Raw genomic sequence first — 16,368 nt, 5'->3', positions numbered from 1 at the left:
AGACTCAGTTAAACGAACTATCTGGATTCACAAACAAGTTCAGAAAGGGTAGGTTGGTCTCAAAGAGGACTCTTCTTTGGTAGCGGAAACACTGTGGAATAGAATCCTGGTTCCGAGGTACTGGTTCTATGACCCCCAATGAAAGCATATGAAGACGAACCTAAGGAAAAAATTCTGTCTGATTTGGAGGATAATGGGGAATTCTTCAAAAAGGAGGTACATCTTTCCAGGGTTATTTGTAACCCTCCTGAATTACTAGCAAAACCCATTTGTCTGAAACTACCTTGACAAAGAGAAGACTGAGAACCATTTTTTGTGAAAGATTTGAAAGGGAAGAGGCAGGGCAGGAATATATGAGGTAGAATTCTGTCCCTTTTCCCCAAAGATTCATGTTTTTTTGTTAAATCCTTCCAGTCATTTCTTTTTAGATCCCCATTTTGCTGGAAGCTTGCTGGGATTTGCTTGTTTTGTTTTTTGAAAAAAAAAGAACCCTGGGTTTTGGAAGATTTAGAAAAATGGGTCTGAAATTACAGTTGTGTAAAATGTTACTATAACAGTAGATGATCTTCTCTTCACAGTTGCAGTATTCCTAATGAAAGGGATCTCCTGCTGTAAAGGTGCTGCAATTCACATGTATGTACCCTGCACAAGGAATAGGGCATGATAGGGACCAGGAGGAGCATGTGCATCCAGAAGGATAAAACAACCCCTTGGCCAGAAGAGCAAGGAGAACAGGCTATAGCAGAGGGGGAGCAGGAGGGAGGGAGGAAATACTGCAGCAGTGAAGAGAAGGACATCTACTGTAATGGGGATATTTTACACAACTGTTCTATGTCCTTCCATATAAATGTTGCAATATTCCTAAGGAAAAGGAGAGTACAAAATCTCAAGAGGAACCCTGGGAAGAGTACTGCAATGCACCCTCAAGAAACCCATGTAGGATAGCCCTGACAAACCCAGCTCTAACCCTGGAAATGACAGCTTATAATGCTTATGTGAAACATGGACAGAAGACCAAGTAGCACCTCAATTATGGAATTAGCATCCAGCCCCTTGAAAAAAGCAATGGAGGAAGCAAATGCTCTGATAGAAGAAAGACATTTGCCATGAAAGGAATAACAAAAAGAAATGGCTTTAGAAATTCAAAAAGAGATGGTCTGTTTGAAACAGCTACACCCAAAGACCTGGAATGAAAAGAAACATATAGCTGCTCAGACGTTTGAATAATTAGAAGTTATGTTCTCCCTCTATGTTTTCCATTTCCATTTTTCCTAAATGAATGGGTGATGGATCTGATCCTCAGCTCTGACTTGGCCTCATACTTCAGACTTTGGATCCAATTTTCAATCTCCTCCCTCTACCCATAATGCCTAGTCCATTCTCAATACCTCAGATCGAGTTTGTTGCCATAACATCCCAATTAATTAGATAAAGGGATACCCCAAAGAATAGGGCTCAAACCTAGAACTTCGAGTTCCAATAAAAAATCCAACATGTTCCTCCAGAAGATTATAGGAAGGGGGATGGATGGGGGGAAAGTTGAGAAAGAATGAAAATGGACAACACAGATGCCTATTTATGATGAGGGCATAACTTACATTTGATGTTGTCCTTTTCTTTCTTCCTCAATGAATCGGACAAAGTCCCCAGCTAAATTAATCTTGGGTGGATCTGATTGAAAGATATTCCTGAGAACCACTGAGCCAAAGGCAGCTCTGCTTCTGGATATTAGATCTGATTTGTAATGAGTAACAAAGATATGAGCACTGGACCATGTGGCTGCTGTGCAAATATCAGTAGAAGTTGTTCACCAAAAAGCAGATGAAGTGGCCATGGATCTAGTTGAGCGGGCTTTAGGCGGTCTTGGTAGAGCAATGCCTTGTTGAGGACAGGGCCAAGAAATTCAATCTGTTATCCATTTAGCCAATGCAGCTTTAGAAACTTGATAACCCAGTTGATTTGATGAGACGGATGCGAATAGCTGATCTGACTTTCTAGTTTGTTTCATTCTGTGTAGATAAAAATATAATTGTCTGTGCACATCCAAGAGATGTAGCATTTATTCTCCTTTGTTTGAAAAATTTGGAAAGAAAACCAGTAAATGAATGGAATGGTTAATGTTAGATTCAGAAACCAGAGATCGCTCTTTGCCACATTTTCATAGCCCGCTTCCCGGCAGAGAGGGTAAGACCAGGTTCCCCCTTGTTTGTTGATGTATCAAACTACAGACATATTGCCGCTCTGAAATGCAACATTCCATAGATGAACAGCATCTTGAAATGCCTGCAATGCTAATAGGACTGCTCTCATCTCTGGACATTAATATTGAAATTGGTCTCTTGGGGAGGCCATGTGCCTTGGAACATCCTTTCCAAGTAATGCCCCCCACCCCAACTGGGAGGTGTCTGTAGTCACCCTGGCGGTAAAACAAAGGGTCAGCCTAAAATGTCACCCGACTGGATCCAACAATGGATGTGGCATTTGCAAATAACCTTTAACTTTAAATAAACATTTCTGAAACAACGTTTTTTAGACTGCTTTACTCAATTTTTAACTTTAAACCAAACATTTACTGGTGTCTTTATTGTAGAAGTATTGGTTGACAAGTTTATACCAGTGACCTTTACTGACGTATTTAAACTTTTCTGATCTGACTTAGCTACAATGTGCATGAATTCTTATGCAACCTTATGATAAATGTGCCCTGTCAGCTTCAGTTTTTTTAAACTTTTTCTTGCTTCTTGGCTGCATGACGTCATGATGGAAGCTTGAAAGTTTGTGGAGATGGAGAAGTATATTGCTGTTAACTGGATACCATCTTTTTATGTTCTGAAGGAACACTGCTGAAGTTTTTAGATTTTCTGAAGTACTGATGGTTTGTTGATGTTCTTTGAGGCTTTTCCTGAAGTAATGTTTTGAATAAACACTGGTGCTCTGCAATGTAACAGCTGCAATTACTGTATGTCATCTGCTCTGGCTGTTTTCTGTACGAAATTTACATCTGGAAATCAGTGGTGTCTTACCGAAAGGTCTGTAAGGAGCAACTGCAGGATTTCGGCAGTGGCCTTATTCTGTAAGGAGTTCACGGTCTTCCATCTGGAAGAACACTGGTGTGCTGCTGAAAAGTCTGTTATAAAACACTTCTGCTGTAGTTACTGACAGACTGGAAAAAAGTGTCAGAGACTGCTTTTACTTTGCCCTGAAGTCCATTCTGTAGAATGCACACAGTCTGACTTCTGATAAGGTTGCTATGGGGTTTTGGGACTTTGACTGTTGTCCCCCTATCAATGGTAGGTTCACCATTGAAAGAACTGAAAAGACTGTAGTATACTAGAATTAACTGGAATGAGACTGGAATGAATATGCTGAACAGGTGTCAGTCTCTCCTTTATGGGCCAAGTCTTATTGTACCTTACACAATAACATTTGCAAACTGTAGCTTGGTTGAGAATGCACAGTGTATGTACAGTGAAGATCAATATCTAAACAACATAATATTCTGTAATGCGGGATAACAGTAACAGTGTTGATAAATATATCCAGAAGTTCTGCTTGTATATTCTGATTCTCCTGAAAAATATCAACTGAAACAGTCTTTTCCACCTGAACAATGCTGGATACTTGGCTTGACTTTGGTACTCAGGCTCGAGTATCTGTACTACAAAGATCTTTTGCATATCAATCCAAAAACTAACTTAACTGACTTAACTGACCGTGTCTGAAGTATTTCCTAATAATACCAAAACCCTGAACTGTTTTACACATCTCTTTAGCCTTGGTTTTCAAGCCTTGTCTTGCATGCGCCTTTGTGCCCGTCTATTCTTTATCTAGTATTCCACTGCAAGTGCACATATTTTTCCCTTGAGAAAGGAACATTCTGTTGCTTTCCCTGAGAACTGTTATTTTTGCCCATCTCATGCTTAGCCAGCAAGATTATCTTTTCCTTTTTACTGAACTCTTTCTCCCTGAAATAGAATGCATACAAGAAAGCAAAAGTCTGACTATATATTTTCAGCCTATTATTCTACCTTAATGTACTATAGTGAACTCACTTAGAATAAAGTGAAAACCCTCAGTCTAACAGGTCTAAATCGCAACAGTCACTAGAAGAAGAGCATCTTGAAATGCCTGCAATGTTAATAAGACTGTTCTCATCTCCAGGACATTGATGTGTGAATTGGTCTCTTGGGGGGACCACGCACCTTGGACCGTCCTTCCCAAATAATGCCCCTCCATCCCAAATGGGAGGAGTCTGCAGTCACTATGCCAGTGAGGGAGGTAAAATAAAGGGTCGGCCTAGGTATATGTTGTACGAATGGATCCACCAAAGGATGCAGCGTTTGCAAATTAGTGGAAGCTTGACTGGAAAAGATAGGGGTTGCCGAAGAATAGGTCTAGAGTCCCTTGAAGAACATGCATATAGTAATGTGCTAAAGGAAGCAGAACTATTGCCGCTGCCATAGACCCCAACACTCTCAAGAATAAATCTGGCTGGAGAAGACAGATAGGATAGAATCTGAAGAACCTGAGATCTGAGTGGGTGTATGCAATGAGTTGGTAAAGATGCAATTTGTGTTGTTGTGTTCAGATATGTGATATAAACTCCATACTCTGTACTGGTGTCAGATTTGACTTGGTTAGATTGTTGTTCCCAATGAGTGACAAATCTGGAACAAATAGTCCCTGGACTGTTGAAGGAGATGCATAGAGGGGGCTGTGAGGAGTCAGTCATCTAGGTATGGAAACACTCTGAATCCTTTTAGTCTCAAGTGAGCTGCCATCATTGTCATACATTTGGTGAACACCCTGGGGGGCTGTGGTGAATCCAAAGGACAGGGCTCTTAACTGGTATTGGCTGACTCTTAGATGAAAGTGTAAATACCTTTGGGAGCACCTGTTTATTTTGATCTGACAGTATGCATCCTGAAGATGTATACAGCACATCCAATCTTCCTTGAGAAGAAATGGCAGAATGGACTGGACCATGACCATTTGGAACTTTGACTTTTTCACATACTGTTTCAGTTTTCTTAGATCCAAAACTGGTCTCAGTTTCTCCCATCTTTTAGGGCACTAAAAACAATGAGGACTTTCCAAATCCTGTTTAGTCTGGAGGGACCTCCTGGATGACTCTTTTGTCTAGCAGCTTTTGAATTTCTTGGGCTGCTGCCTTCCTCCAAATGGGTGAAACATCGGGAAACGTCTTCCTTCTGTAGATTATGTGTTGGGAATATGGTATGAAGTAACTTCCGGATATTATATTTAGCACTCGGGTATCTTTTGTTATAACAGCCCAGGTGCCCTGGGTGCAAGGACAATTGTCCCCAACTACCTCAAGAGATAGGCAGTTGGGCAGCACTTCTGACAGGTCTATCCAGAAAAGAATCACAGAAACCCTGACGTTTTGCATGCCTCCTCTGCCTCTAGAGAAGTGTCTACTGTTAGAACTACCTCCTCTGTCTATGAAGGAGTTGTCTCCATGTGGACCTTGGAAAGACCCCTGAGATTAGTAAAATGAGAAGTTATGTACCTACCATAACGTTCCATGTTAGTTGTCTTCTCTCGCCTTCTTTCTTGCTGGATGGGTTCGGAGCTGAACCTCGGCTCCGACTCTGCCTATACTAAAGCTCGAGAGCTAATTTTACCGGCTCGAGGCAACCCTATATCCCATGATGCTAGGCGGTAACTACTCAGATCTCGTTTGGTAGCTAAGAAACCATAGCCAATTCAGTCTCCCCTCTGAGGTAGAGGAGGAGAAGGAAGAACTCCCAAAATATCACTACCTGAAGCTGAATCTACCCCAGGACCAACTGTCTGAGCTAGGAATAGTGCAAGATAAGATCCCCTGTAAGAAGGGGAAAAACCTCTCGGTCTGTCCAGGCTAGGGGGATGGTGGGCGGGACGCAAGAAAGAAGGCGAGAGAAGACAACTAACATGGAACGTTATGGTAGGTACATAACTTCTCAATGTTAAGTTGTCAATCTCGCCTTCATTCTTGCTGGATGGGACCGCATCCCTAGCACCTTTATCCTGGGTGGCTCATTGGAACAGACTCTTGAGAACGTGGAACCAAAATTTGCCCTGTTTCTGGAGGCCATGTCCAATTTGTAATGTGTAACGAAAGTATGAGGAGAGGCCCATGTGGCAGCCGCACAGATAGTGTCTATTGGTAATCTAGCTTGAAAGGCTGTAGATGTAGCCAACGCTCTGGTAGAATGGGCTCTTGGCCCAGAAGGCAATTCTTTACCTCTGAGTTGAAAAATACAGGTAATCACAGAAGACAGCCACCTAGACATGGTTACTTTAGATACCGGAAGACCCTTTTTACTCTAAAAAGAGTTGATCAGATTTCCTGAATTGTTTAGTTCTGTCCAGATAGAAGCGGAGCTGACGATGAACGTCCAGACAAAGTAGTTTTTGCTCCGCCCTGTTTGAATAATTAGGAGAGAGAACTGGAAGATCAATAGATTGATTTAAATTTGTCTGAAAAGCCACCTTGGGTAAAAAAGACGGGTTAGTTCTTAGAGAAACCCTGTCTTTGTGGAATAGTAAATAAGGAGGGCGAATGCAGAGGGCATGAAGTTCAGATACTCTCCTAGCAGACGTAATGGCGACTAGGAATAATGTCTTCCAGGAAAGTAACTTCAAGGAACAGGAGGCCGCAGGTTCGAAGGGAGGGAGAATCAAGGATGCTAAAACTAAGTTTAAATCCCACTGTGGTGGGGGGTCTTTGATCGGAGGCCTGAGTAAAAAGATACCTCTGAGGAATGCCTTGCAAAGCTTATGGGACATGATGTTGGAGTCTGATAAGCCTATGTGAAAACTTGAGATGGCTGCTAACTGAACTTTTACTGTGGAGGAAGAAGATCCTGAGTGAAAGATTTTGGCTAGGAAATCCAAGACCAAGTGTATTGGAGCAGTGAAGGGATCTATGTTCCTAGCCTTTGCCCAAAAGGAAAAGCGTTGCCATTTACTAGCATAGATCCTTCTGGTGGAAGATTTAAGGGAAGCTACAATAATATCGTGGACAGAATTTGAAATCATTGGAAGCCTGGCTAGGGACGGAAGTGGAGCAACCAAGCTGTGAGGTTGAGAGATTGGAGGGATTGGTGCAGCTGCCCTGATTGATGGGCCAAAAGATCTGGCATTGGATCCAGATGCCAAGGCTGCTCCAAAAGGTAGCGATGCAGGAAAGGGAACCATATCTGTCAAGGCCAATAAGGGGCAATGAGGATCATCTTGGCCCTCAAGGCGGTAGCTTTCTGAATTGTTTGTGTGATTAATGGAAAGGGAGGAAGGCGTAAGGAAGTCCCCGAGGCCAATCGTGGACTAGAGCGTCTCTGGGGGGATAACCTGGAAGGGGGAAGAGTGTGAAGAAGTCGAGGCACTTGCTGTTTTGTGGTGTTGCAAAAAGAGCGCAGCAAGGAAACCCCCACTTCCGAAATATTTTGTCCGTCACCGATTGCTTGAGAGACCACTCATGAGGCATGAGAACAGCTCTGCTCAGCCTGTCCGCTATGACGTTGGACTTCCCGGGGATGTGCATTGCTATCAGAAACCGCTGAGAAGAGATCACCCATTGCCAGAGTCTGAGTGCTTCTCGACACAGGGGATATGACCTGTTTCCGCCCTGCTTGTTGATATACCATACTATGGACATATTGTCCGCTTGAATTGCAATCGTCCCCAGGGGAAGAGAGTCTTGAAGGGCTTGCAACATCAAAAGCACTGCTCTCATCTCCAGGACGTTTATGTGCAAGTGGCGTTCGAAGGGTTGCCATGTGCCATGGACTGTCCTGCCCTGAAAATGTCCCCCCCACCCAATCAGGGAGGCGTCCGTTGTGACTGTGGCGACGGGGGGGGGGGGGAGTAAAAGGTCTGCTTGATGGACTTGAGGGGAGACCATCCACCAAGACAGATGTTTTCTGCAAGATAGAGTTATTAGGATCTTGTGTGTCATAGGGAGCTGTTGGAAGGACCACTGGGAGAAAAGCATCCATTGAAGAAGCCGCATGTAAAAGCGGGCAAGGGGAAGGAGCGTGATGGCTGCCGCCATGAGACCTAACACCTTCAGAACATACCTGGCCTGAACTTTGTTGTTCTGAAGAAGGACGTGAACATGACTTTGAATATCTAAGACCCTCTGCTCCGTTAACTTTGCTGAGAGCTGAATGGTGTCCAAGGTGGCACCTATGAAGGTAATAGACTGACAAGGCGACAAGGCAGACTTTTCAAACTTTAGAGAGATACCTAGCTCTTTGCAAATGTGGATGGTGTAGTCTCTGGCTAGAAGTTGATGCCTGGTGGTGGCAGTGAGGAGCCAGTCGTCTAGATATGGAAACACCTGGAATCCTTGACAGCTCAGGTGAGCCGTAATCACTGCCATACATTTGAACACTCGGGGGGCTATAGTGAGACCAAAGGGCAGGGCTCTGAACTGGTAGTGACTGGCTCACAGCCTGAAGCAGAGAAACCTTCTGGAGCACCTGTGCATTTTGATGTGATAGTACGCATCCTGAAGGTCCACTGAGCACATCCAATTGTCCTTGCCCAGAAGGGGTAAAATGGACTGTAGCATGACCATCCGGAACCTTGTTCTTTTTACAAACTTGTTTAGACTGCGGAGATCCAATATTGGCCTCCAGTCCCCTGTTTTTTTTTTGGTACCAAAAAGAACTTTGAGTAGACTCCGGATCCTAGCTGGTCTGCTGGGACTGGCTGGATGGCTCTCTTTTTTTGGCAGCTTTGATATTTCTAGTGCTGCTTGTTCCCTTAGACTGGGTGGAACGTCTGGAAGAGACCCCATTTGAATCATTGGGGTTTGGATAAAGGGGAATTTGTAACCCTCGGATATGATCGACTGCACCCATTTTTCTTGAGTGAGGGAGAGCCAGGCTTGTGGGTACAACTCTAATCTTCCCCCGACTGCCTCCGAAGGTGGACAGTCGGGCAACACCTCAGGGATGCTGGAAAGGTTTGTCAGAGAGGGTTTCTCTGCTACCCTGGTTCTGCGGACCCCCTCTGCCTCTTGGGTGGCGTCTGTTGTTGTTGTTCCCCCCTCTGCCTCTAGGGGCGAACTGACCTCTTGCGTCAGGCGTGACTCCTTGTGATTTAAGGAACCACATTTTTCCACCCTTTTGACCCTTAGGATATGGTCTAGATGGGGTAGAAATACGGTCTCCTACGGCAGAAAGAGTCTTGTCATCTTGTTCGCATCTGGTCAAAGTATCTTTCACTTGAGGTCCAAACAACGCTGAACCATCAAAGGGGGAGTTAGTGAAAGATGCCTTGAAGGGGTCTGCGAAGTTACAAAGCCGCATCCAGGTGTGATGCCTCAAAGCCACACCTGTGCCTGCGGCCCTACTCTCTCCATCGGCTGCATATGAAATAAGCCACATGGAGGAGTTGACAATAGAATTCAGGGTTCCTAGCTGTGAGTTAATTTTTTCCTGAGACCCAGCAGCTGATGGATCCTGTAGGACCTCACCCAGTTCTTTAAGAATGTCTCTTTGAAGACGGGTGAAGTGGCATAAGTAGTTCAGCGACCGCATGGCAAAGGTCGCTGACGAGAACATCCGCTTGCCGTACCTATCCATTGTTCTAGATTCCTTGTTAGGTGGATGGATAAGTACTGAAGGATCAGCCAGTTCCTTCTTAGTGGCCGCCACCACCACCATGGCATCAACTGGGACACCTTTGGATAAAAATTGTTTATCAGAAGGGGCTGTTATAAATTTAGAAGGCCTCCGTGGGGTGGGTTCCAACGAGTCAGGGGTCGTCCACGCCTTCCGTGCCACCACTTCCATAAGGGGGTCGAAGGGCGGAGACACCCAGGAGGTGGAGGGTCGAGAACCAAAAGCCTCCAGGTAAACCGACTCATCCTCGGAAGGATTAAGGGGAGACCAGTTCCCCCTATGTTTAAGGATTTCAAGGATGTCAGAGAAGGAGACATCCTCAGAGGGGGACCTTGGGGATCCTTCCGACTCATCCAAGTCGGTATCAGATGTGACGGACTCAGGGGAGTCCACATGCTTCCTCTTACATGTCCTCTTACGCGGAGGTTCACCTGACGGATCAGGGGAAACCTCGGAAGAGGAGGATATTCCCAATGGGGAAACCTGAGGCGTTGGATCTCGATGGCTGGGGGCGAGAGAGTGGGAAGAGACATCAGCAGGCACTACAGTGGGAGGAGCTGATGGAGCTGACCGTAGAGCAGGCACTGGGGCCAATACGCTCCTCATGACCTCGAAGGCGCCCCTGTCAGGCAGGCTAGAGAGCTCCCGCTCCGAAGAGCTAGGAACCCCAGCCGGCACCGACAGGGACGGCTCCAAAGCTGATGTCAGGGCCGAACTCACCAACGCTGACGCTCCGAGAGGGAGAACGGGGTCAGACAAGGGTCCGATGCCACTCGCCCCCTCGGAGCCGGCGAGAGAGTCCAAGCACCCGGATCCCTCCAAGGATGGCACCATGGACAAGATCGGAGCAGACGACGGAGCCGAAGGTGGAGGTATCGGCTCTGACGTCAAAATGGTCACGGCTCCGAGGAGCTCCTGCTCCGAACACTGAGGTAGAGTCAAAGGAGGAATAGACTGTTGTATGGACGTAGCCGCTGTCTGATGAGATGGGCTGTGAAGCATTTGGGCCAGTGCCTGAGACTTTAATAGTCTACTTACCACCCTCTCAAGGTCATGATCGGAAAGCCTGGAAGACCAAGAGGAATGGCTCCGCTCCGAGAGTAACGATGACCTCGGAGCCAAATGTATAGACTCCAGAGATGGAGATCTGGACCTCTTGCGTGAGGAGGGCATCAGGGTTGATGGAGCCGTAGACACGTCGGCTCCAGCCGGGGCTGACTTTAAAGACAGAGTCTTAGAGGTATCGGCTCCGGCTGGAGCTGATGCAGGTAGCTGCGATACAGAGGTATCGGCTCCAGCCGGAGCCAATAATGTCGCAGAAGATGAGCCACCATCCGAAGGCTTAGAGTTCGGAGCCAACGGTTTAGGTGGTTTCGAAGGCTTCCCCGGCACGGACTTAGCCGGGGAACCTTCGGGCTTTAATAAGCCCCTTAATATCAATTTATTCCTGCGCTCCTGCAGGACTCTTGGGCTGAATGCATGGCACACTGAGCAAGAGTCCTGCAGGTACAGTGGTCCCAGGCAATAAACACAAGAAGTGTGACAGTCTGTCAGAGACATCTTCTGACAGCACGAGTCACACTTCTTGAAGCCTGAGACCTTTGTCTCCTTCGACATATTGTAGTCGAAAGGAAAAACACACACACACACACACACACACACACACACACACACACACACACACTCCAACAAATAGGGATACAGGGATACTGAGGGAACACACACACAGCTAAGAATCCCTGTGAGGGAATTAGAATAAAAGGGAAGGGCCTAAGGCCTAACCTAGGGTGTGGGAGTATGACAGGGATAAGGGATAAAAAATAGGGACTAAACTTTTAAATTAACCAGAAACTAGTCTATAAAAGATTAAATAGTAAACTAGGGGAAAAAACTAAGGAGAAGACTAGGATTTAGTGAAAAAATAGTCACTAACCTGTGAGCCAGTAAAAAGAGCATCCTCGCTAGCGTAAGCGGCAAACGAGATCTGGGTAGTTACCGCCTAGCATCATGGGATATAGGGTTGCCTCGAGCCATTAAAATTAGCTCTCGAGCTTTAGTATAGGCCGAGTCGGAGCCGAGGTTCGGCTCCGAACCCATCCAGCAAGAATGAAGGTGAGATTGACAACTAACATCCACATTTTCCTACCACTTCTCTGATTTATACAGAACACTCGTCGAGGAATTGAAAACTTTATTCCCATGGCAGACATGTTCTTTCCTTCTTGTTCACTGCAGGTAAGCGTTTCTTTCATAGATGGACCAAACAAAGATGTTCCATCAAAGGAAGCATTGATGAAAGACACCTTGAAAGGTTCTGCAAAGTCACATAGCCGCATCCAGGTATGTCTCCATATGGCAATGCCTGAACCAGACACCTATGAGGCACTTTCAGCAGAGTGAGAAATCAACATCATGGACACTTTGGAAAGTGTTAAAGAGTGGCCAGCTAAGATGATGATCTTTTGAAATCCTCTGCAGACATGGACTTAGAGAATTTGTCAGTTCTTTGGTCAAGTCTCTCTGTAGCCTTGTAAGTATGACAAATAGTTAAGGGCCTCTAGGTGAATAAAGCTGAGGCAAAGACTTGCTTTCCAAATCTGTCCAGCACCCTAGACTCTCTATTTGGCAGGTGGACAGACTAGCACTGTTCTCTTAGTACTTTTTAGTGGCTGATGCCACCACTATAGTATCTACTGGGATTCCTTTGCTCCAGTGAGATTTATCTTTAGGAGAAGCTAGCAATTTGTCAGGTTGACGTGGTATAGGCTCAATAGAATCCAGCTCCTTCATGCTCAGCAGGAGACTAGATCAACAAGCTCATCTGCTTGGGGGGGGGGTTACGTAAAAGGGCCAGAACAAAAATCCCCAGAAATATTGACTCCTCTGAAGAAGGATTATCGGAAGGCCAACAACCTTTTTGTCAAAAGATCTCTAATACGTCTCCAAAGGAGATGTCATCAGGTAGTGATCTGGAGAACCCTTCCCCTTCCTCGAAATCAGCATCTTCAGTAAGAGATTCCAGCGGGGAATCTATGTGCCTCCTCTTGTATGTTCTCTTCAGATGAATCTTCTCAGGGGGATGTTTGGGGGAGGTATCAGAAGACCAGGGGAGTTCCTCTATGGGGACTGACTGGAAGTTAGGTGGAACTTGCTGTTCTTATGGAATAGGTCTGGTAGATCTGAGGGATGACGGACTGGAGCTCTAGAGAGAGAGAGAAAGCTATTTCCACAACCTTGAAGGCAGACAGACTTATAGAAGCCATGGCCACCCACAGTGGATTTAAGTGTTCCAGTACAGGTAGAGCACGACTTTGCCTGGAGAGGGAACTGGACCTGAGCTGTCAAGCACCAAAGCTCCAAGGGGTAGAGATGGATCTGACAGCACTGGAGTAGATCCCAGCTCCAAGGAGCTGATGTTTCAGCTCTGTGATCTGTTCTGATCCAAAGGAGTAGGAGCAGAACTGGTCAGGGATGCTGTTGAAGTCGAGGAAGTAATTCTCTTCAGATCCAAATCTGCAGCTGTTGGATCCTGGGCCTCTGAAACTGAAGGCTAGATGAGAGAAGCAGGTAACACTGTGTGAGTAGTAGCTGGAAGACTCATGGATCCAATAGGGGACGGAGCCAAGATAATCCCCATCTGGATCTGATCTCTGAGGAAATTTCACATCATCCTATCCATGTCTGCTTCTGAAAGACTTCCGGAGGACCTGGAGAGGATGTGGGTACGACTGGGACCTAGAGTGCTTTTTGGGAGCCTAGGGGAGACCGGATCCAAGAAGAATTCTGGGGGGGGTACTCAGAATATATGATGTACTCGGTTTCGGATCCAAGGGCTTGGGATCTAAAGCCCGAGCTGTAGGGCTTGACAATATAAATTTGAAGTTTATGAAAATTTTTGTGGCGGTTCCAAAGAAGTCCTGGTGGACATCTGTGCAGAATGCTTTCTATGCTCTGAAGGAGCTTTAGAGGTTTTACTGGGGATTTGAACCCCTGAAGAAGATGTAGTTGAGGGAGGAATGCATCTATCAGCTAAAGCCCTTGTACTGAAGGCTGTACAGATTGGGGAGTTGGTGTTAAGATGAGCTGATCCAAGACAATATATGCACTCCTTGTGAGCGTCCAAGTTATGGATTTTTTGCTCAAAAGAAATGCATTTTTCAAAACCTGTTGGCTTGTCAGCCATAATAGCGGAAGGAAAGGACAATAGAGATATATAAACAAACTAGACTTTTTTGTTTGTTTTTTAAGAAAATATTACCAGCAATGGTAAATTAAGAATTACCCTGTAAAAAAAAAAAGGGGCAGGAAGGACAGAATGGGTATAGTAAGAAAAAAATTTACCAACTGTGGTAAATTAGGAATATACTATAAAAGCATAGAAGCTACTCTCCTAACACAGAAAAGGGAAAAATGAGACTAAGAGGGAGGTTGCAACAGTAACAGATAGTAATTTTAGATAGAAACGCTAAATTTTCACTTACAAAAATGTTGAAACTCGACAAAACAGTGAGATAAGGGCCCTACCTCTGAACACGATGGCAGCAGACAAGATCAGGGGTATTGTGAATGGACTAGGGCATTATGGGTAGAGGGAGGAGATCGAGAGTTGGATCCAAAGTCTGAAGTATGCAGCAGAGTTAGATCACAGGATCAGATCCGTAAACCCATTCATTGAGGAAGAATGAAAAGGACATTGGATCTTTAGGTTTTTATCCAAATAATATCTGAGCTGTCTATGCAAGTCCAAGGTGTGAAGAACCTTCTCACTGAGACTGCGGAGAAGAAAAAATTAAGGGACAACTCATTGAATACACTGGGCATGAAAGAAGGGTTAGTATGAAGAGACACCTTGCCCCTGTGAAAAAAACTAAGAACTGAGGAAAAGCCATGGAGGCCTGACGTTCAGAAACCCTCTTGGCTGATGTATGAACCAAAAGAAGAATAGTCTTCCAAGTACAATATTGTAAGAAAGCTGAAGCAACAGGCTCTAAAGCAGCCTGAGTCAATTTTTCAAGAACAAAGTTAAGGTCCTAGGAAGGCAAAATAGGCTTCCTGGAAGGTCTAATATGAAGAACATCTTTAATAAACTACCTAAACTCAAATATGGAAGCCAGAGGAGGAGAAGTCATGGGCAGACAAGCAATGATTGCTAAGCAATGATTGCTAATGGGTGAGCTTTAACTGAAGAATATGCCAACCTAGCATGGAGCAGATCACACAAATATGAGAGGACCAGAGAAACCGCCACTAATAGAGGATCTTGATGGCGAGAGAGGAACCAGACAGAAAATCTCTTCTATTTGAACAAATATAATTTCCTGGTAGTTGGCTTCCTAGCCTCCTACAGGACCCAAAGCACATCCTCAGAAAAAAATGTGCCTAAAAGGGATCAAAATCCTGTCATCCACAGCGTCAGCTGAAGAGTGCACAAGTGAGGATGGATAAGAGAACCTGTGTCTCATGTTAGAAGGTCCACCCGGAAAGATAACTTGTGGTGACTGCCCCTGGTCAAATGAGAAAGAAGGGGGAACCAATGATGTATATGCTACAGGGAGTCACCAACTAGATTTTGGGAGAGCCCTGCCTGATTTTGTGCAAGACTCTCAGAGGCAGAGGAAAGAACATGAAAGTGTACAGAAAACATCCTTTTCCAAGGAAAAGGCAGGGCATCCACTTTCCAAGCCAGAGGACTTGGGACTCTAGAACAGAAAAGAGGAAGTTGTCTGGTCAGAGGAGAGGCAAAATTATGTACCTGAGGAGTACCCCATCGATGGCCAATATCTATGAACACATCTATGTGACGGACCTGCTCAAAGAGTCTGACACTAGATTGTGCCCTGAGGGAATATAGACATCCTGAAGAGTGACTTGATACTTGACAGACAGGTCCCAGACCTGAAGAGACCACCTGCAAAGAAGGTAAGACCTTGTACCCCCTGGACATGCCACATCACTGTTGTATAGTCTGTGAACACTTTGAGGGGCTCAGGATGAAAGAGGGTATAAATAGCTTGGAGTGCTAGAAGCAGAGCCCTCATCTCCTTGATGTTGATGTGGTCTGACCTCTGATGATGAGGCCAGGGACCCTGAACCTTGACAGCACCTAAGGAAGATCCCCACCCCTGTCTGAGGCATCTGTATAGAGTTCTTGATTTGAAACTGGAGACCGGAAAGGAATCCCTGGATTGAGACAGAGAGATGATAAATCCACCAATAAAGGTCGAGCTTGAAACAGGGAAGGAAGGGAACTAAGTCGTCCAGGGGATGATAATGTTGAAGCCACACTAACTTAAAATACCACTGAAGTTTTTTCATGTGGAGCCTGGCCAGATGCAGCATGAAAATGGTGGAAGTAATAAACCTGCAAACCCTAAGAAAGTCCCTGGCCATGACTGAATCCAAAGGAAGGAGAGACTAGAAAAATGCAATCAGAGGCAGGGCCTTGGGGGTAGGTAGAGATGCCAGCAAAGGAATGATCTGGATCCTGCAACTAAAGAAACAATGATCCTGAGAAGGTGTCAAGACTGATTTTTGAAACTTTATAGTGAACCCCAGACTCTACAGCAGGGAAATAATAAAGTGGAGATCTTGAAGCACGGCTTCTAGGGAAGAGCCTGAAATGAACAGAGTGTCCAGATAAGGAAAGATCTGAACCCCCTCTCATCCTCATAAAGCAATAATAGGAGTGAGGCATTTGGTGAATACCTTTGGGGCAGCAGAGATGCCAAAGGGC

At 45.3% G+C, this 16,368-nt stretch overlaps 1 protein-coding gene across 1 annotated transcript in view; it reads right to left on the bottom strand.

Annotated features, from left to right (window-relative positions):
• The window catches only part of PTPN12 (protein tyrosine phosphatase non-receptor type 12), a 3,019,581-nt gene that overhangs the window by 1,229,295 nt on the left and 1,773,918 nt on the right, over positions 1–16,368 (bottom strand). The gene's annotated exons all lie outside the window — the stretch shown is intronic.

Source organism: Protopterus annectens, chromosome 11.part0, assembly GCF_019279795.1.
Source record: "Protopterus annectens isolate FY-2018-M chromosome 11.part0, PAN1.0, whole genome shotgun sequence".
In the NCBI taxonomy this organism is placed as follows: domain Eukaryota; kingdom Metazoa; phylum Chordata; order Ceratodontiformes; family Protopteridae; genus Protopterus; species Protopterus annectens.
Note: the sequence above shows the minus strand (reverse complement) of the source record. Positions and strands in the feature narration are given on the sequence as shown.